This window comes from Macaca fascicularis, chromosome 12 (assembly GCF_037993035.2).
Source record: "Macaca fascicularis isolate 582-1 chromosome 12, T2T-MFA8v1.1".
Lineage (NCBI taxonomy): Eukaryota > Metazoa > Chordata > Mammalia > Primates > Cercopithecidae > Macaca > Macaca fascicularis.
The window spans coordinates 203,360-220,084 of NC_088386.1; the positions used below are offsets into that span (position 1 = coordinate 203,360).

General features: G+C 49.8%; 1 protein-coding gene and 1 long non-coding RNA gene across 2 annotated transcripts in view; both read left to right on the forward strand.

Moving 5' to 3' along the window:
• The window catches only part of LOC141408151 (uncharacterized), a 165,417-nt gene that overhangs the window by 138,146 nt on the left and 10,546 nt on the right, over positions 1 to 16,725 (forward strand). The gene's annotated exons all lie outside the window — the stretch shown is intronic.
• Positions 8,527 to 13,679, forward strand: LOC135966481 (uncharacterized). The gene is made up of 2 exons (XR_010579789.2): positions 8,527 to 12,161; positions 12,993 to 13,679. It is a non-coding gene; the product is annotated as an uncharacterized lncRNA (long non-coding RNA).

The window sequence follows — 16,725 nt, forward strand, 5'->3', positions numbered from 1 at the left end:
ATGGCCTGGAAGGTTCAGACTGTGGGATTGAATGGATCTACCCACTCCTGGAAAGCCTCAAGTCTAACTTGACTTGGGCTGGTTTTAGGGAGATGGTGGCAGCGCTGTCCTCACAGGTTACCGGGAGGGGCTCTGGCACCGTCCCCGTCAGGTGTCTCATGATCAGTCCAGCTTGCTCATCTCAGAAGCTGCTGGTCGTGTTCTCGCTCCTGTTGTTTGTTGCGTGTTATTTAGGTTCTGTTCATGTGGGGACCTAGGAAGTTTCATAGTGAGAGGAGAGCCGCTGAGCTGCCTTCCTGCCTGGACGCCAGCCCCACGGAGGACCGTAACTGCTTGAGGTTGGCTTCTGCCCCCGGCCTCACCTGTGGAGGCCTTGATGCAGTGGTACTTTCTAAGCTCCTGGGACACACAGCGCTGTTGTGTGGATCCACAGGCCACTGTGGCATCCGAGCACGTGCTCCCGGAGGAGAGCACTCTGCGGGCACTGATAGTGGGAGCTGGCTGAGAGTCCAGCGAGTGAGACTCCCTGTGACGTGCACAGCTGCCATCTGCACAGCCCCTCCTGAGGCCAAGATGGTCGTGCGATAAATGCACAAAGCGCGTCTCCAGCAAAAAGCCGCCGAGTGTCCACATCCAGGATATCCATCACGGTGCCTTTTTGGTGTTAATACGATGAATGTGAGCAGCAGGTGGTCTGCGTTCTGGGTGTGTGTGACTGTGCCACTGCAGTTTTGTTCTCATGTCTTGATGAGCATGAACGGTTCCTGACGAGGGTAGGTAAGGATGCTGTGACCTGAGACTCTACAGTATTGTAGCTTGAGGAACCAAGGAGTTTTTCTCTTTTGCAAACCCATCAAGGAGGATATTCCAGGCTGGTGACTGCTCCATGAGGTATTCAGGGATCCAGGTTTCTTCCCGACCCCTGCTCTGCGTTCCCAGGGACATGGCTGTCCTTGCCGTGGTTAGGAATGGGTGATTACCACGCTGGCGTGGGAGGCTTAAGGTGAGAGTGGCCGTGATTTACCTAATCTACATAATAGCAGGGAGCTTGGGAGTAAAGTGTAGCCATGGCTTGGAGGACGGATGATGGATATTGGTGAACGACTGGCTGCACTCACTGCAGCTGGCCCAGGAATGGGGAAGGATGGCTGAGTATGCCGTTCAACGGTACCTGGTTCTTTCAGATTTGACTTCCTTACGGATTTTCTGCTGTAAAGAGGAGAGAGCCTGTGGTTCTAGGCCAAGCATCTCACTCATCTCATAACATCATGTATCCCTTAGCCAACATTTATGTCAAGTTTCAGAAGTCCTATCAAACTGGCAAGCATTTCTCAATTTGGTTTAACCATTGGATTTTATATCTGTGTCTGCATGTCTATTTTACATCTATGTGGTTATTTGACACTCTGTAGTACCTTTGTAATAGGTTCTATTTGGTGGAAGTTACTTTCAACAAACCCTTGCTGCTACTTGAATTTTCAAGGTTGCAAAGTAGAAAGGAGAGAATAAAAACCACATCTTCTCTAATTTTAAAATTTGTTGTTTCTCAAATCACACCAGAAGTACAGATATTACAAATTACAAAAGCAGCCAGAATCAAGTTTAAGAGATTTCTGGGCGATTCTGGCTAATCAGCAGTATTTGCTGAGGTGTGTGCAGCAGAGCAACATGCCAAGAAGCCCGGGACGGGGGAGACTTGGGAGGCCAGGCTGTGACTTCAGAGGTGCTGTTGCCTCAGGGAGAGAAGCTAGATGTAGAGAGGATAAATGGCCACAGGTGTGACCACCGCCATCCTTGCCGCGGTACGGAGGCCTTTGTACAGGGGCCTTTGTAGAGGGGCCTTTGTGAGCTGAGTTAAAAATCGAAATTGAGAGAGTGCAACGCATTCTTAGTTTTTAAAATAAAATGCTAATAGAGAATGTTTGTAAGAATGTAAAATGTTACATCTTTGGAATTTAAGAATATTAATTTGCTTCTGAGATCTTTGTGACTGAGATTTGAAATCTTAAGTATGGCTTTTTCTTCCATGTTTTATACATATGCACGTATACACATATATGTAAGGTATATAAAAGGAAAATAAGCGTGTCTGTATTCACATTTATATACACTTCCATAATGTGTATACTTCTAGTCACACATAGGTCTAAGAGACTATGACTTTACTTGATAACCATGAGAGGGTAATTAAATAATTTACCTGCTCTTAGCCTTGCTTTTGTATGTGAGCAGGGACCCTGCGAAACGTGCCTCCCGCGTTCCAGGCCTCACACAGCCCGTGCCAGGTTTTGGAAGCAGGAGTTTGTCTGCAGCCACTTCGGGAAGCACGTGGTTGCCAGGATTGCCTGGAGCTCCAGGCTGTCTCCAGTCCCAGCCTCCCTGGGGTAGAAGCTGCCCTACCAGGGGCCTGGACATGGACGTTAGGGCCTGGAGCCAGGGACCGCTCCCGAAGCGGGGGGCTCTGCTCACAGCTGGGCATGAGAACCGAGGATAGGAGGCGGAAGCAGCCTCGGGCCAGTGCACGGCCTCCCTGAAGTGCTTGCGGGAAGCCCCAGCTGCATTTTGCTGACACCATAGACAGCACCACACTCTGTGAGATCCCCCTGGCCCACCCCTCAGGTTCCTAAAATGATTAAGGTTTCCTGAGCTGCAAATTTTTAGGTCTAGGCTTAGTATGGGTTGACGCCCATAGGAGCAGCAGATCGTGGAAAGGTGGGAACCGGGGCTGGGAGGGTGGTGACCACGGCCAAACTGAGAACCGTGGTGGGCTGGGAGGTCCATCTTCTGTCTAAAGTGTTTTTCAAACTAAAAAACATAGTGTCTCAGGAGCATGAGAGGGCAGGCCACAGACGGGGAGAACGCATCTGTAAAAGACTCATCTGATAAAGGCTGTTATCCAAACCGTGCAAGGAACTCTGAAAACTCAACAAGAAAATGAACAACCTGATTAAAAATGGTCCAAAGACCTGGACAGATACCCTAACAAAGAAGATACACAGATGGCAAATCTACACTTGGAAACATGGCCCGCGTCTGATGTCATAGGGCGAGGCGTCGCTGTGCACCCATCAGCCTGGCCAAAACCCGAACTCCGACACTGCCGCGTGCTGGTGGGTGTGTGGGCATCAGGACCCTCACTCATCGCTGGGGGAAGTGGGGCAGCTGCTGTGGGAGGCAGCGTGGCGGTTTTCCATGGAACTAAGCTCTCCGACCACAGGAGCAATCACAGTCCTGGACGTTTACTCGGAGGAGCTGAAAGTTTACTTCCATGCGGAAATGTGCACACAGACGTTGACAGCAGCTTTATAATTGCCAAAACTAGAAAGCAACCAAGATGCCCTTCAGTAGGTGAATGGATAAACTGTGGTATGTCAGATACTGGGATATTATTCAGCACTAAAAAGAACTGGACCCCTAAGCCATGAAGACAAGGAACAATCTTAAACGCATGTTGCTAAGTGAGACTCCAATCTGGAAAGGCTGCCTGCTGTCTAAGTCCAACCACAGCACAGTCTGGAAAAGGCAAAGCTGTGGAGACAGTCAAATAGTCAGCGGTTGCCAGGGGTTGGGGAAAGGAGAGATGAATAGGAGGAGCATAGGGGATATGGAAGGTGGGAAACAACTCCAGGTGGGGCTTTCATGGGGGATGCATGCCGTTCCACGTCTGTGAAACGCACAGAGTGAGCAGCAGCAGGCCGAGTCCTCGTGTGAGCTGTGGACTGTGGGGGGTGGTGCCCTGTTGATGCGGGTCTGTCGGTTGTACAGACATGCTGGTCAGGTGAGGGCAGGAGAATAATGGAGGCTGTACCTGTGCTGGGAAAGGAGATATGTGAGGACTCTCTGTACTTTCCTCTTGGTTTTGCTATGAACCAAAAACTGCTTTTAAAAATGTCTATTGAAAAGATAAACAAAAGAGTGCTGGCCAGACAGCATCTGTGTGAGGGTGTGGCCTGTGTTCTACATTCAGAATTTCCGTTAGAATACACACATCTAAATTTTTCAAAGTTAAACCTTTGCATTAAGTAACTTACTACCAAGTTACAGTATCAGCTTGAGCGCTGCCAGGATGGCCAGGATCCTGTATCCTGACCAGCTTCTCCCCTTACAGGTGCAGTTGACGTCCATGGCCACATCCCAGTAAGCAGCAGGGCTGGAATCAGGAGTCAGGCTTTGCGGGACAGAGAGGAAGTGAGATCTGTAAGCACGTGGCTGAGGGCCGTCAGCGGGGAGCCCATGGCAGGGGGCCGGCAGGGATGACTTTTTGATCAGTTTTCCTTATCACTGAGGCCATCTTAGACTTGGGGAGTTGGAGTCCCCACTCTCGGGTGCCTCAGACACCAAAGGCTGCTCGTAATCCTCAAGTTCCAGATGCCTCAGGGGAGGTACCTGGGTTGTTGGCTGCAGTTCCGTTATTTGCTGCTCGGTGGGATTTGCCCGCAGCATTTCTGGTTGTTTTTAAGAGCTGATGTTTGAGCTGCTTAAAATCACATATGGATGTTGATTTATCAATAAAAGTTAAGAATAGAATTTTGGCTCAAAGAGTTGTGAAAATGCTCAAGGTCGTGTACTAATGTATACATTACATTTGTGGAAATATCTAAAAGTCCAGGATTTATATTAAACACTTCTCTTGATTTTTGTAATATCTACCTGTAATTTTTCCATTTGATTAATAGATGTCAGAGGGCTTAAATTTTGAGTGCCTGAATTCACTGAAATTAAAACTTCTTACATCAAATGTAATTGAACTGAATGTAGCCAACAGTGCATGCTTTTATAAGTACTGATTAAAATATATATAAAAACACATATCCACGAACAGGCAGATGGGGGCAACATATTAAACCATGGAAGTAGAATTCGTATTCTTTGTTTTCTGAGAAGACAAATTTTTAAAAAGCCAAGGGGTCTTATAACTGTCTAGTTTCCAACTTATTTACCCTAAAGTGGAAGATTGATAGCAGCAGAAGAGGAGATCCTGGGCCAGTGCAGGCTCTGGGAGCAGCGGGGTGAGTGCTGGAAGGAGCTGGCTGGAGGCAGAGCAGGGAGGTGCTCAGGCAGGCCAGGACGGCCTCAGGGCACGCGGCTCAGTGAGTGAGAAAAGGTTCACATTTCTTGGAGAGCCCTTGTCTCTGCCCACGGAAAACCCAAACTCCTTCCAACTGGGATGTGCGTCTCATGTAAAAGTTGTTACTCCCAGAAAGAAAGCCAGTGGATATAGAAATTTGACGTATGCAGAAATTATTTCAAATTTGTTTCTAACCTTATCCTTTTCTCCCCCCATCTTAATGTGTGGTGACTTTCTGCAGGTGACGCACACATCTTAGGAGAGCGCTGTATTTCAGTTGCTGTTGGCTCTGATGTGACTTTGTGGTGTCCGATGTTCTGGTTCTGAGGTTCTGCCCAGAACGTGGCTCCTCCCTGCTGAGCGTTGCTTGTTGAAGGCCCATGTGGAAACTTACCCTGTAAGCTCGTTGACCGCAGCAGTCTTGGTTCAGAAATCTTTGGACCTCCTGAGACTCCACACAACCTTCTAACCTTTCTAGCGTGACCTTTTCATTTTAGTGTTCCCCATTAACTCAGATGTTTTCCAGAAAGTAAGTAATCTGCTGAATGCAGGGTGGGGGTGCCCTCCGTTGGCTCTGGGGAGAAGCATCGCTGTTTCTCCGGGTGGAGCTTCCCGCCCACCATGGTGTGCTCCAAGACGCAGCAGGGTTCTTTGGCAGAAGTAACCATCGAAGGCCCGTGTCTCCGTGGCAGGGTGGCTGTGGGTGTGCGGCCTCGCGGCCATACCGGCCCCTCCCCATCAGTGGCACCACGGAGAGGAGCAGGGGGAGGCCTGGGATCTGTCTCCAGAGTCACAGCTGTGCTTCCGAGACTGCGTCGTCCGTTTGTAACTAGACATGCAGAGAAAGTGTTGGAGATAAGCAGGAGACGGTGTCTGTCCCTAATGAGCTCAGGCGTGCCCTTGAGAGGGTCAGGTTTCTGTGCGGCTGATCTGGACTCAGCCTGGCTGTGGCAGTGCAGGTGACTGCTGGGCTTTGGCAAGGCTGCACCCACTGTCCGTCTGAAATGGCCCCCTTCCCTGGCTTGCGGTGCCAACTGGGCCCCCAGGCCTGATTTCCCGCCACGACGGAGGCCCTGTGTATGTGTCGGGGAAGGGGGAGGTGGGGGTCCTACTTTATTGCCGTATCCAATGCCACGCGGGGTCAGCACTCGGGAAACACGTGCTGTGTGGGTCAGCGATTGAGTTCAGAAACCTGGAAAATTCAGCAGTGTAGGCTTTGGGCATGACCCGTCCAGCCTTTGGGGCTCTTTCTTTCTCTGAATTTCCTTCCATGGCATCCTCCTCATCCCAGGGCCCCGTGTTCCCATATGGCTGTTGGCAGCTTCACAGGTTCCTCTGCCTCCCCTCCCGGGCCCTGGTGTGGCTGGGGCAGCTAGTGGCTGTGCAGACCACACAGCCAGTAGACAGTTGGTGCCAATGCCTTGGGCCTGGTTTACTTGAGTCAAGAACTGCAGCACATGGATGAGCTCACCCCGAATGCCTGAATCGGAAGGCCTTGGGTTGCAGAGGGGTGGGGTTGGATATTGAAGGACACCTGCAAAGCAGAAGGGGAAATGGCTGTGCTGGATGGGCAGCAGGAGGAGTCTATGCAGAGCCTGGGACCCAGTGCAGACACAGAGCTGACATGGGCAATGCAGTGACACGGCCACCGTGGAAGTGGGCAAAGTTACAGTCTTCAGACCGATATGGAGGAGCTGGCCTAAAACGATTCTGATTTTCCTTTAATCCTAGCAATTGCTGGCTTACAGGGTGGGGGAGTGAGATCTGTGGTGGCCACGAGGAGAGACAGGGATTTTAATTAAACCCCTCTTTCTGGGAGAGGGGAGTAGCCATTTCTGTAGGGCGGTGAGAATCGTCATCTCAGGCAGCTCAGGCTGCTGTAACGAAACACCATTGACTGAGTGGCTTATGAACAACAGGAATTTGTTTCTCACAGTTCTAGCGGCTGGAAGGCAGGATCAGGGTGCCGCACGGGTGGATTCTGGTGTGGGCTCCTTCCTGGTTGGCACACACCTTGTCTCTGGCCCTGACACAATGGGAGGGCGAGGGAGTTGCTGGGCCCCTTTCTGAGGCACAAATTCCATTCAAGGGTCTCCAGCCTCGGGAACTCATCACCTCCCAAAGACCTCCTGACAGCATCACATTGAGGGTGAGGATTTCAACCCGTGTTCTGGGGGGCAGGCAGTTCGTAACCGTCACCCTCTTTGTGTATTTCTGACTCAACAATGAGTCTGTGTTCGGCTCTCCAGGAGACAGAGCCTGTGTGGACACTGAGCAAGGTCAGAGCTGCAAGCATGTGCACATCGGGGGCAAGGGAGCTGCCAGGGGTGTGAGAAGGGGGTTTCAGCGTCAATCGGAGCTGCTTTCCCAGCAAATGTACTCATAAGCTATCCTGGCAACATTTGCTTTTCACGAAGAGTCGATCAGGCAGTGGGGGCAGCAGGAGGTGTTGCCAGAAGCTTGGAACTGATGAGCAGCAGAGAAGGGGCAGAGGCCACGACCTTGGGGTGGTCAGCAGTGTCAGGTGTCTGCCCTCCAGGCCTCACGTCTGTGACTGTGCAGAGACCGAGCTGACCGGGGCTTGCCGGCCAGTGTGGCTCTCATACAGGTGATTATCGCGGTGTTCTTTCTATGTAATGTTCCCTCAACTCCATGCCCACCCCACCAATTTCTGTGCCTAGCAGAAATCATGCTGCGTTTCCTTGATGAAGCCTTGAGTTTCCTGTGGAGATGTAGGAATAGCATGATTTGGCTCATGTCAAAATACTTTGCAGTGAAGCTGCACGGAAGAGGATTCTAGGCTTCCATTTGACGTTTTCAACAATGCCTGAGTGTTACAGGACCGTCTTGCTTGTTAAAAAGCACCAGATGAAAAAGGCTACTGGTTAATAAAGGAGACTTTTTACATTAGCACAGAGAAGGGTGGCTTGAGATAAATTCAGTGTAACGTAGGTGTGTTTGTAAGCCGTCTAAAGGACCATCTCTCTGCTGGCGACACATGTTTCCCGGTATTGGTTTTGTTCTGAAAAAGGATGACTGGCATTCGGTAGAGTCATTCCAAAATTCACCTGGAAGTGTTCATGTGGTGCCTTGTTTTCTCCTGACATTCTGGGCACCACGAGGAATTATTCTTGTCTTCAGCACTAGCAGGAGACTTTTCCTGAACATCTCCTCTTTGGCGTTGTGGGTGTGAAGGGGTCAGAGTGACCCTGTCTTCATGGAGCTTTCAGACACCATGGGGATAGTGTGGCATGAGTGTCGGGCTCGGGTGGGAGGGAGACTTTCCCCAGAAAAGAGCTGCCGATTCCAGGATGGCCCTCGACCCCTCCTCCCTCTGTTCCTCTGCGTCATGTCTGAATTAAGGCTGTTCTATCGTAGCGGGGGTGTCATGTTAACTGGAAGTGTGATTTTTTTTACTGGGCAGTAAGTAAATTAATGGTACATTTGCCAAGGACAGCGAGGTTTGATTTGATGAATCCAGTGGGGGAAAGGAGAAGGGGCTTGGCTGTGTGGGGATGTGTGTGATGGGAGCAGAATGGAGTAGCCATGCAGGCTGTTGGGATGGAGGGGCCACGCCCGCATTTCCATGGGGTCCGTCGCTGTTTGTGCCACTAGACCTGAACCTCTGTCTCTACTTCTAACACCCGCATAATGAGGAAGCCCCTGATGGGCCTGAGTTGTTACTTCCCATGGCCATCACTGGGAAATGCCCCGGACGCCTCTCCTGGCTGGTGACGGCCCTGGGCCTGGACACTGGCTTTGTCCTGAGTTGCTTCTTCTTGTGGCCATCGCTGGGAAGTGCCCCGGACACCTCTCCTGGCTGGTGACGGCCCCAGGCCTGGACACTGGGTTCGTCCTGAGCTCTGCGAGGGGCTTGGGCTCCACGTGCAGCAGGCACCTGTGCATCCCTTTGGATGTGAGATGTTGGCGCTTGGCTTGCAGGTCAGCGCGATCTGGGTGTGGTCAGGATCCAGTTCATCCTTTGGAGAGAGAGCACCTGCCCGGGGAATCCTCTGAGGTACATAATCATGCAGTGCCCTCACAGGATGCCCGGTCCTCCGAGAACTTCCCGCCATTCCCCTGGACCCGCAGGTATGGGAGTCAAGTGTGGTGTATGTGTCACGGGCGGGGATACTGAGGACACCACGTGCCTGCTCGTGCGAAGACCTGAAGCGCTGCGTGAGCTCGTTCCCAAGGGGCCGTTGGCATCTGGGGGCCTGTGGGTGTCTTTCCACTGGCAGGAAATAATGGGTGGCCCATGTTACCTTTTGTGTCTTTTTTTTTTTTTTTTTTTTTTTTTTTTTTTTGCCGAAAAGCCCTAATGCCAACGTCGCTGTCCCGCTGTTGGAACCGCTCACCTCAGGCTCACTGGCCCTCCTGTTTCTGGGCTGCTGCAGTGTTGTGTTGGGATAACTGTGTTACCTTCGTTTGAATTTTCTTCCTGTTCTTTTGGAATAAGTGTTGATAGTTTGTGCTGCTTGTTCACCCCAGAGGCGAGGATGTCCTTTAGGCCTGGAGGAGCACAGCCCCTGCAGGGAGGTGCCGGGCCTCTGCCTCTCATGTCGTCCGCAGCCCTCTCCGCACGTCTGCTCTTCGCTCCTCGTGCCCACGGCTGGGGTCATGGGCCGCTCGCTCTGCTGTTTGAGATCCTCGGAAAAGGTGTTTGCACTGAAGGGAGATTGGGGGTGTGCGGCTGATTTTAAATAGGAGGAAATGACGGTAACAGAATGAGCAATGCCTAGCACTTAGTCTCAGGCTTGAGAAATTGTGTTTTAGAAGCAAGGTATCCCCAACTCCGGTTTTCTTCAAATTAAATCTTTTAAAGAGTCCACAAGTATAAATAGTTAAAGCCTAAAACTATGCAAGAGAGGGCCTAGAGCCCAAACCACTGCCAACTCTGACTCCAAGACACCTCAGAAACTTGGTCCTCCTCCTCAGAGAACCCCGCTTCTCCTCCTCCTTCCACACTGCTCCCTCCACAGTGCTCCCTCCACACTCCTCCCTCCACACTCCTCCCTCCACACTCCTCCCTCCACACTCCTCCCTCCACACTCCTCCCTCCACACTCCTCTTCCTTCCCCTTCCCTTCTTCCTTCCTTCCTCCCCTTCTTCCTTCCTTCCTCCCCTTCTTCCTTCCTTCCTCCCCTTCTTCCTTCCTCCTTTCCTCCTCCCTCCTCTTCCTCCTCCCTCCTCTTCCTCCTCCCTCCTCTTCCTCCTCTTCCCCCCCTTCCCCCCCTTCCCCCCCCATCCTTGGGCAACCTCCATGGAACTCTGGTTCAAAGTCACTGGTCTTTGGAGCCGCCCATTTGATAGACGAGCATGCTGGGGACCAGACACAAGTGACTGACTCAGACTCGCACAGAGGCTGACCCAGCTTGCATGCTGTCTCCTGCCTCCCGTAACACCGGGTTGTCCCTAATGGAAGAGAATCAATGATGTTGCTTCACTGATCTCCAGGGAAAACAGGTTGATAACAGGTTATAAACATGGCAACGATTTGGAAAAACCGTCGTCCACTTGTCAGCTCCATCTCTCCTGCCCGGAAGATGTAGGGAAAACCTGCCTTCAGCCCACCCTCATCCCAAAACAGGACAGAGGACAAAGGGGCAGAGACCCAGGTCCTGTCAGTGCCCTCAGGAAACCCCCGTTTCCTCCTTATGGTGGAAGTGGAAACCATCCCACTGGACTAGATTTTCCCGGGTAGCCCCTCCACCCCGAAAGCAAGGAATCTGGTTTGAGCACACACCATTCTTGGTGTCATCACTTTCTGCAGCTGAACCCTGCATACGTGGCCCATTAATCTTGCTAGTCCAGTGTTACTGGGTCCTGGGAGTTTCTGTGGGCTGATAGCAGGTGTTTACCATTGTGTTTAGAGAGGAGAATAGAACTTTATTGTGTCGAAATCAGATGATAACCATTGCCATGTGATTCCTTGGGTTGGTTTGGGTGGGGGGTGCTCAATGCTTTTCCTGAGGCTAAGTTCTAGTTTGAGACCGTCTCTCTTTGTCGCCCAAGCTGGAGTGCAGTGGTGCGATCTTGGCTCACTGCAACCTCCGCCTCCTGGCTTCAAGCAGTTCTCCCTGCCTCAGCCTCCCAAGTAGCTGGGATTATAGGTGTGTGCCACCACACTTGGCTAATTACAAAAATGTTTAATATAGGCCGGGTTTTGCCATATTGGTCAGGCTGGTCTTGAACTCCTTGCCTCAAATGATCGACCCACCTTGCCCTCCTAAAATACTGGGATTACAGGCTTGAGCCACTGTGCCCGGCCTGATCCTAACACATTTTAAAGCTGTCTTCATGTACCAAAATCCAGTCCTATGTTTGAAAATCAGTCTTGAAGAGCCTAGGAGGAGAGGGATAAGCTTCAACTAGGTAAACAACTATGTATATGTTAAAAATATGGGCCAAAATCTACCCCAAATGTTAACTCTTCTGCTTTGCGTATTATATCCATTTATAGTTATTTCAGTACTAAGATTTTTAAAGATTCTTTTGATAATCATGGACAAATTACTATTAAAACTCAGCTGCATTTGTAACACTTCAAAGAACTAATTGGATGACATCATTTTTCCCAGAGGCATTTTGGATTGTTACATAATTAATGTTTATCTCTTTGCCAGAAATCTTTTTTTTTCTTTTCCAGAACAGATACCTGAAAAGAAACTTTCCTTTGCATTAAGTGTTATTTCACTGTATGACAATCAATTTTTGAACGTGAGAACAAGATCATCATGTATTTTTGGGATAATTCTTGCTTAATAGTGATAATGCTAAGTGTTAAAATTATGCAACAATTTGTTTCTTTGAAAATTACTATTTGCCTGCTCACCAGGTGGGAGCTGATGAGAACATGGATGTAAAACTTAAATTGTATTTAGCTTGTTTAAAAGAAGTTTAAAAAAAAAAAAGCTTTTTTTGTTTGTTTGTTTTGTGCTACTACTGACGTTGCTTCGTTGTGGAAATGAGGTTATTGCAGGCACCTAGAATTTTATCTCCTTCACTTGTACAATGGGAAGAAATTCTCCAACAAGCACAGGAATCTGACTTTCTGATATTGAGACTCCTAGGCATCAAGCCCCATGGAAGGGTTGGTGATTACGTGAGCGTTGGCGTTGATGTGGGCACCCTCCAAGCCAGACGCAGGGAGCAGGGAAGGGCAGAACAGGCCCCTCAGGAGCCATGAGAAAATCAAGTGTTGGCAGCAGTGGTGAGGGTTGATGTCAGGGGCCAGGAGGTGGCGGCGAAGGGAGCATGTGCCTCAAGGCAGCCCTGGAACCCGCGGTCCCTGCAGTGAGATCTGATCTGCAGGGGATGTGGACGGCCACGTGGCGAGATCCACAGACAGCCTGGACTTGGCTGCATCAGAACTCTGGTGGACGTTGCAAACGGCCCCACAGGGTTGCAGTGCACATTCCTCAGACAGAAGACGCTTGTAACTGTTCTCAGCACGAAGCCAGCGCCCTGTGAACAGTGGCCACTGCTGTCGTGACTGAGTGCTGTCCAACTGGGGGCATTTGCTCTGCTCAGTTCACTTAATTGGGCCAGGAATGGGGTTGCCCTGCCTTCAAGCTTGACGCATTGAACGAGGACTCAGTCAGTAAAGTACTCTGTAAATACGCTCTCCTGGCTAGAGCGAGCAAAGCCCAGGGAGAGAGTGGTTCCTCAGTATTAGACAGGTGTTTGTGGCGGGGCCAGCTGTGTGGCTGCCAGAGCGAATGTGACCAGGAAGCCTCTGTCCCCCCGGAGGTGGCCAGCGTAACTGTTACACATGCCGTAGGTAGAAAGTGGGCACTGCTGGGAAACTTGCTCATGTTGCTGTTTTCTGATTGGAAATTCAAGGTTTCTGAGCATCCTACATCGAATTTGTACATTGCTGAGACTGTACACCTTTCAACACTTGTTTTTTCCTGCTTTTCAGATCCATACAACCTGGCATTTGGGCGTGGCTTCCAGGACAGGCTGGATGCAGAGTGAAGTCCTCTCCTCACTGTCAATCTTTGCACATGTCTTTCTTGAGAGTCTCCATTAGGTTTTTACTTAACTAGACTTTTAAAGTTGCCATGCACATAACTCTACCAGTTACAATCGTGAGCTAACATGGGTTTTTGGTTTTACTTTGATGAATGTTTAACATTTGCATGCTGGATGTGGGGGTGGAGGTCATTTATCTGCTTTTCATTTCCTTCTTGGTTATACTTAGTGTCTTTCAGGTAAGGTGTGGAAAGCCTGGTACAGGGTGAATTGCAGGCTGCAGTGTGGCGCGGTGGACGAGAGGTGCGGGCTGCAGTGTGCACAGTGGATGAGAGAGAAGCTATTTCCATCCTCGAGGGAAACACACAAGAAACAATTTAAAAAACTGATCGTCTAGCTTGCATGAGGTCCAACAAATTCAGTTTGCAAAGTTTAACTTCCAAGTTAACTTAGTAACTTTTCCCCTAAGTCATTAATTTAGTAGCTGATGTTTATTGCCTAAAGCAAGTCATAAATTCTGAAATGAATGACTAAACATGTAATAATTTAGGCATACAGCACCTGAAGGGAAAACTGCCAGTATGCTAAAATATTGGATACAGATGCTCAAAAAATATAATGTAGCATTCTTACAATGCATGTGCTTTTAGCAGGTAACTTGGTGAGTAGTTTTGAACTATATTTGTAGGAATGTGTATCTTGAATACTTTAGGGTACCACTGCAGATGTGTGCTTGAGAGGTATAAATACTGAATGTTCTTCTCCCTTCCCTTAAATGAAAAACATTAGCTCCCTTCATTTTTATTTGTATTTCTTGAAGTGGACTCTCGCTCTTGTTGCCCAGGCTGGAGTACAGTGACGCAATCTTGGCCCACTGCAACTTCCGCCTCCCGGGTTGAAGTGATTCTCCTGCCTCAGCCTCCCCGGTAGTTGAGATTACAGGCACCCACCACCATGCCCCGCTAATTTTTGTATTTTTATTAGAGATGGGGTTTTGCCACAGTGTCCAGGCTTGTCTCAAACTCATGACCTCAGGTGACCTGCCCACCTTGACCTCCCAAAGTGCTGGCATTACAGGCGTGAGCCACTGCGCCTGGCCAGCTCCCTTCTATAATGATTTATACAGTTGTTTTTGCTTTGTTTTTTTGAGACGGTGTCTCACTGTCGCCCAAGCTGGAGTGCAGTGATGTAAATCTTGGCTGACTGCAGCCTTCACCTCCTGGGCTCAGGTGATCCTCCCACCTCAGCTTCCTGAGTAGCTGGGACTAGACGCACGTCACCACGCCCAGCTTTATTATTATTATTATTATTATTATTATTATTATTATTGGTATTTTTAGTAGAGACAGGGTTTTGCCATGTTTTCCAGGCTGGTCTGGAGCTCCTGGGCTGAAGCAATCTGCTGGCCTCAACCTCCGAAACTGCTGGGATTACAGGCGTGAGCACCACATTTGGCCCATTTTTTTTTTCTTCCTGGATTTGGAGTCGACTTTCAGAAAATCCTTCAACCTTGCAAGCTTAATTTTCCGTAAAAATATTCCTCTAGGATAAAAACAAGACACAAAGAAGTACGTGTGGACTGCAGTTAAAAATTTTCAACACAACTTAGCTTAGGAAAGTTGACATTGACAAAGAGCAGGAGGCCGCTTCAGTGCCTTCTAGGCACTGGGAATGGCGGTCTGTGGGCGACCCTAACATGTGCGGCGTCCTGAGATGTGATCGTGGTGTTCACGCTTTTACCGAGGGCTTCCCGGGAGTACCAGAGGCTGTTCTTCTGCAGTCGGCCAGCCAGGCAGCAGCTGCTGGAGAAGGAACAAACAGTAAAAGACAGATGTACACGGTGTTATTGTGGCAGAGAGGTTAAAATCAGGCTCACTTTGTTCTTACAGTTTTAAAAAGCTAATAATGAAGTCCTTAAATATGTTCAGGATTTCAAAGCAGTTGTGGGTGTGTCTGTGTCTCTAGCTCCCGTTCGGGTACTTCCTGCGAAGAGAGCTCAGAGACGCCACCTTTCCTTGATGAGGTGACAGGGCCTGGAGAGGTGTGAACCCCGTGGTGGGGGGGATGACTGACCTGGGGTGAGGCTGGGTCAGCGTGGGGATCCACCCCCACTCCACGTTCCTGTAGGCAATCCACAGTTCTAAGTCTTTATGATATGGGTAAAATGAACCTGGAAGAGGTGTTATTTTTTAAGAAGTAAGTGCCATGCTCTTTTTTCCTCATACTTTTCCGTGTTTAAGCAGCATTGAAGGATAAGGCACTAGTAGCCTGTTGGTTTGGAAGCAATATTGTTGGTTATTTTCCGTTGAATCTGACCTTAAGGTTGCCTGGTAACAGAAGTTTTCCTTTAACAACATGGGACTCTGTTGAATCTGTTGCCCCATTGGCTGAGCCGCCTGAAATCAGTGCCATGGCAGCTGAAGAAGCCTCTTCCCCTTGGAGGAAGCCGCTGGATTGGCAGGAGGCACCGCCCTTGATTGAGGGAGTGAGGCGGGTTTGCAGGGACCCCACGTGGCCCCTGCAGCTCTCTCCTGCCCCCTGCCCCCTGCTGGTTGGCCAAGCAGCCTCGCGACAGTGTGCTCAGTGTGAATGTTCACTGGGGCAGGCCAAGGCTTTTGTTCCAGAAACACTGACTTCAGAAAGGGCCGGCTGTGTGTGTTGAGCATGGCAAGAAAGACTTAAGTGTGTCTTAAACCTCTTGAAGAACGCAAGTTGATGTTTCAAATGCATCTCGAAGGCTAATGACTTTGCTATGGTCAATATTCAGGAGAAAAGAAGGTTTGATGAAATAGAAAGACAGGAGTGGCAAGTGACGTGCTTGTGCCCTGTATGACTAAGCGATGTCCTGGCCGTTCCACACCACGACCTCTGAGCAGCCAGCCTGCAGATACTGGGTCAATTTAGATATCCCTGATCTCTGCAGAGGTTTGATAAGGTAGCCCAGGAGCAGTTAAACACAAACGCTGACTGGAAACCCTGGCACACGGAGGCACTGGAAACGGCAAGCTGCTATTAACATCATAGTGAGAGGCAATCGCCTGCTCTCTTAGGGGTGTCAGCTTCTTTTGCTTCTAGACGTTCATCTGCGTTACAATACAGTTTTGCTCAGTTTATCCCCATTACTCCGCTGTCTTCGCTGTTAAAGTCTCAGCCGGCACTTAGCTCTGACACTGCAGGAATTTCACTGTGCAGCTGACCAGGCCTACCTGGCTTGGCTGTAAAGCAGGCGAGAGCTTTCCGGAAGGCAGTGACTAGACCCCGAGGCAGGAAAGAGCGTTGCTGGTCCCCATACGGCAGTGCACCTGCAGCAGAGCGTGTACGTGCACGTTCAGGCTAAACAGGTGGAGAGAAGAAAACCACCTATGATTAGTCACTTAAAATGCCACACACCCAACCCTTGAGACCCTAGCACATAGAGTAATAGTGGTCTTGGAGATGGCAGGTGTGCTGAAGTCTGATTTTCTCACTTAGCTTTTCCAGCAGCGTTTTCCTCATCTCTAAGCTGGGGCTAACAACTGCCCTGCATAGATTTGTGCATGGAACCGTGCGTGTAAAGTGGGGTAGCCCCAGGACCTAGGAAGGACTCGTGGTCAGTGTCGGTGGTCATGCGTGCTGTACGGGTCCCCCAGGAGGACCATTGCTACAGACAACTCCCTCCCTTCAATGTCACTGAATGTAAA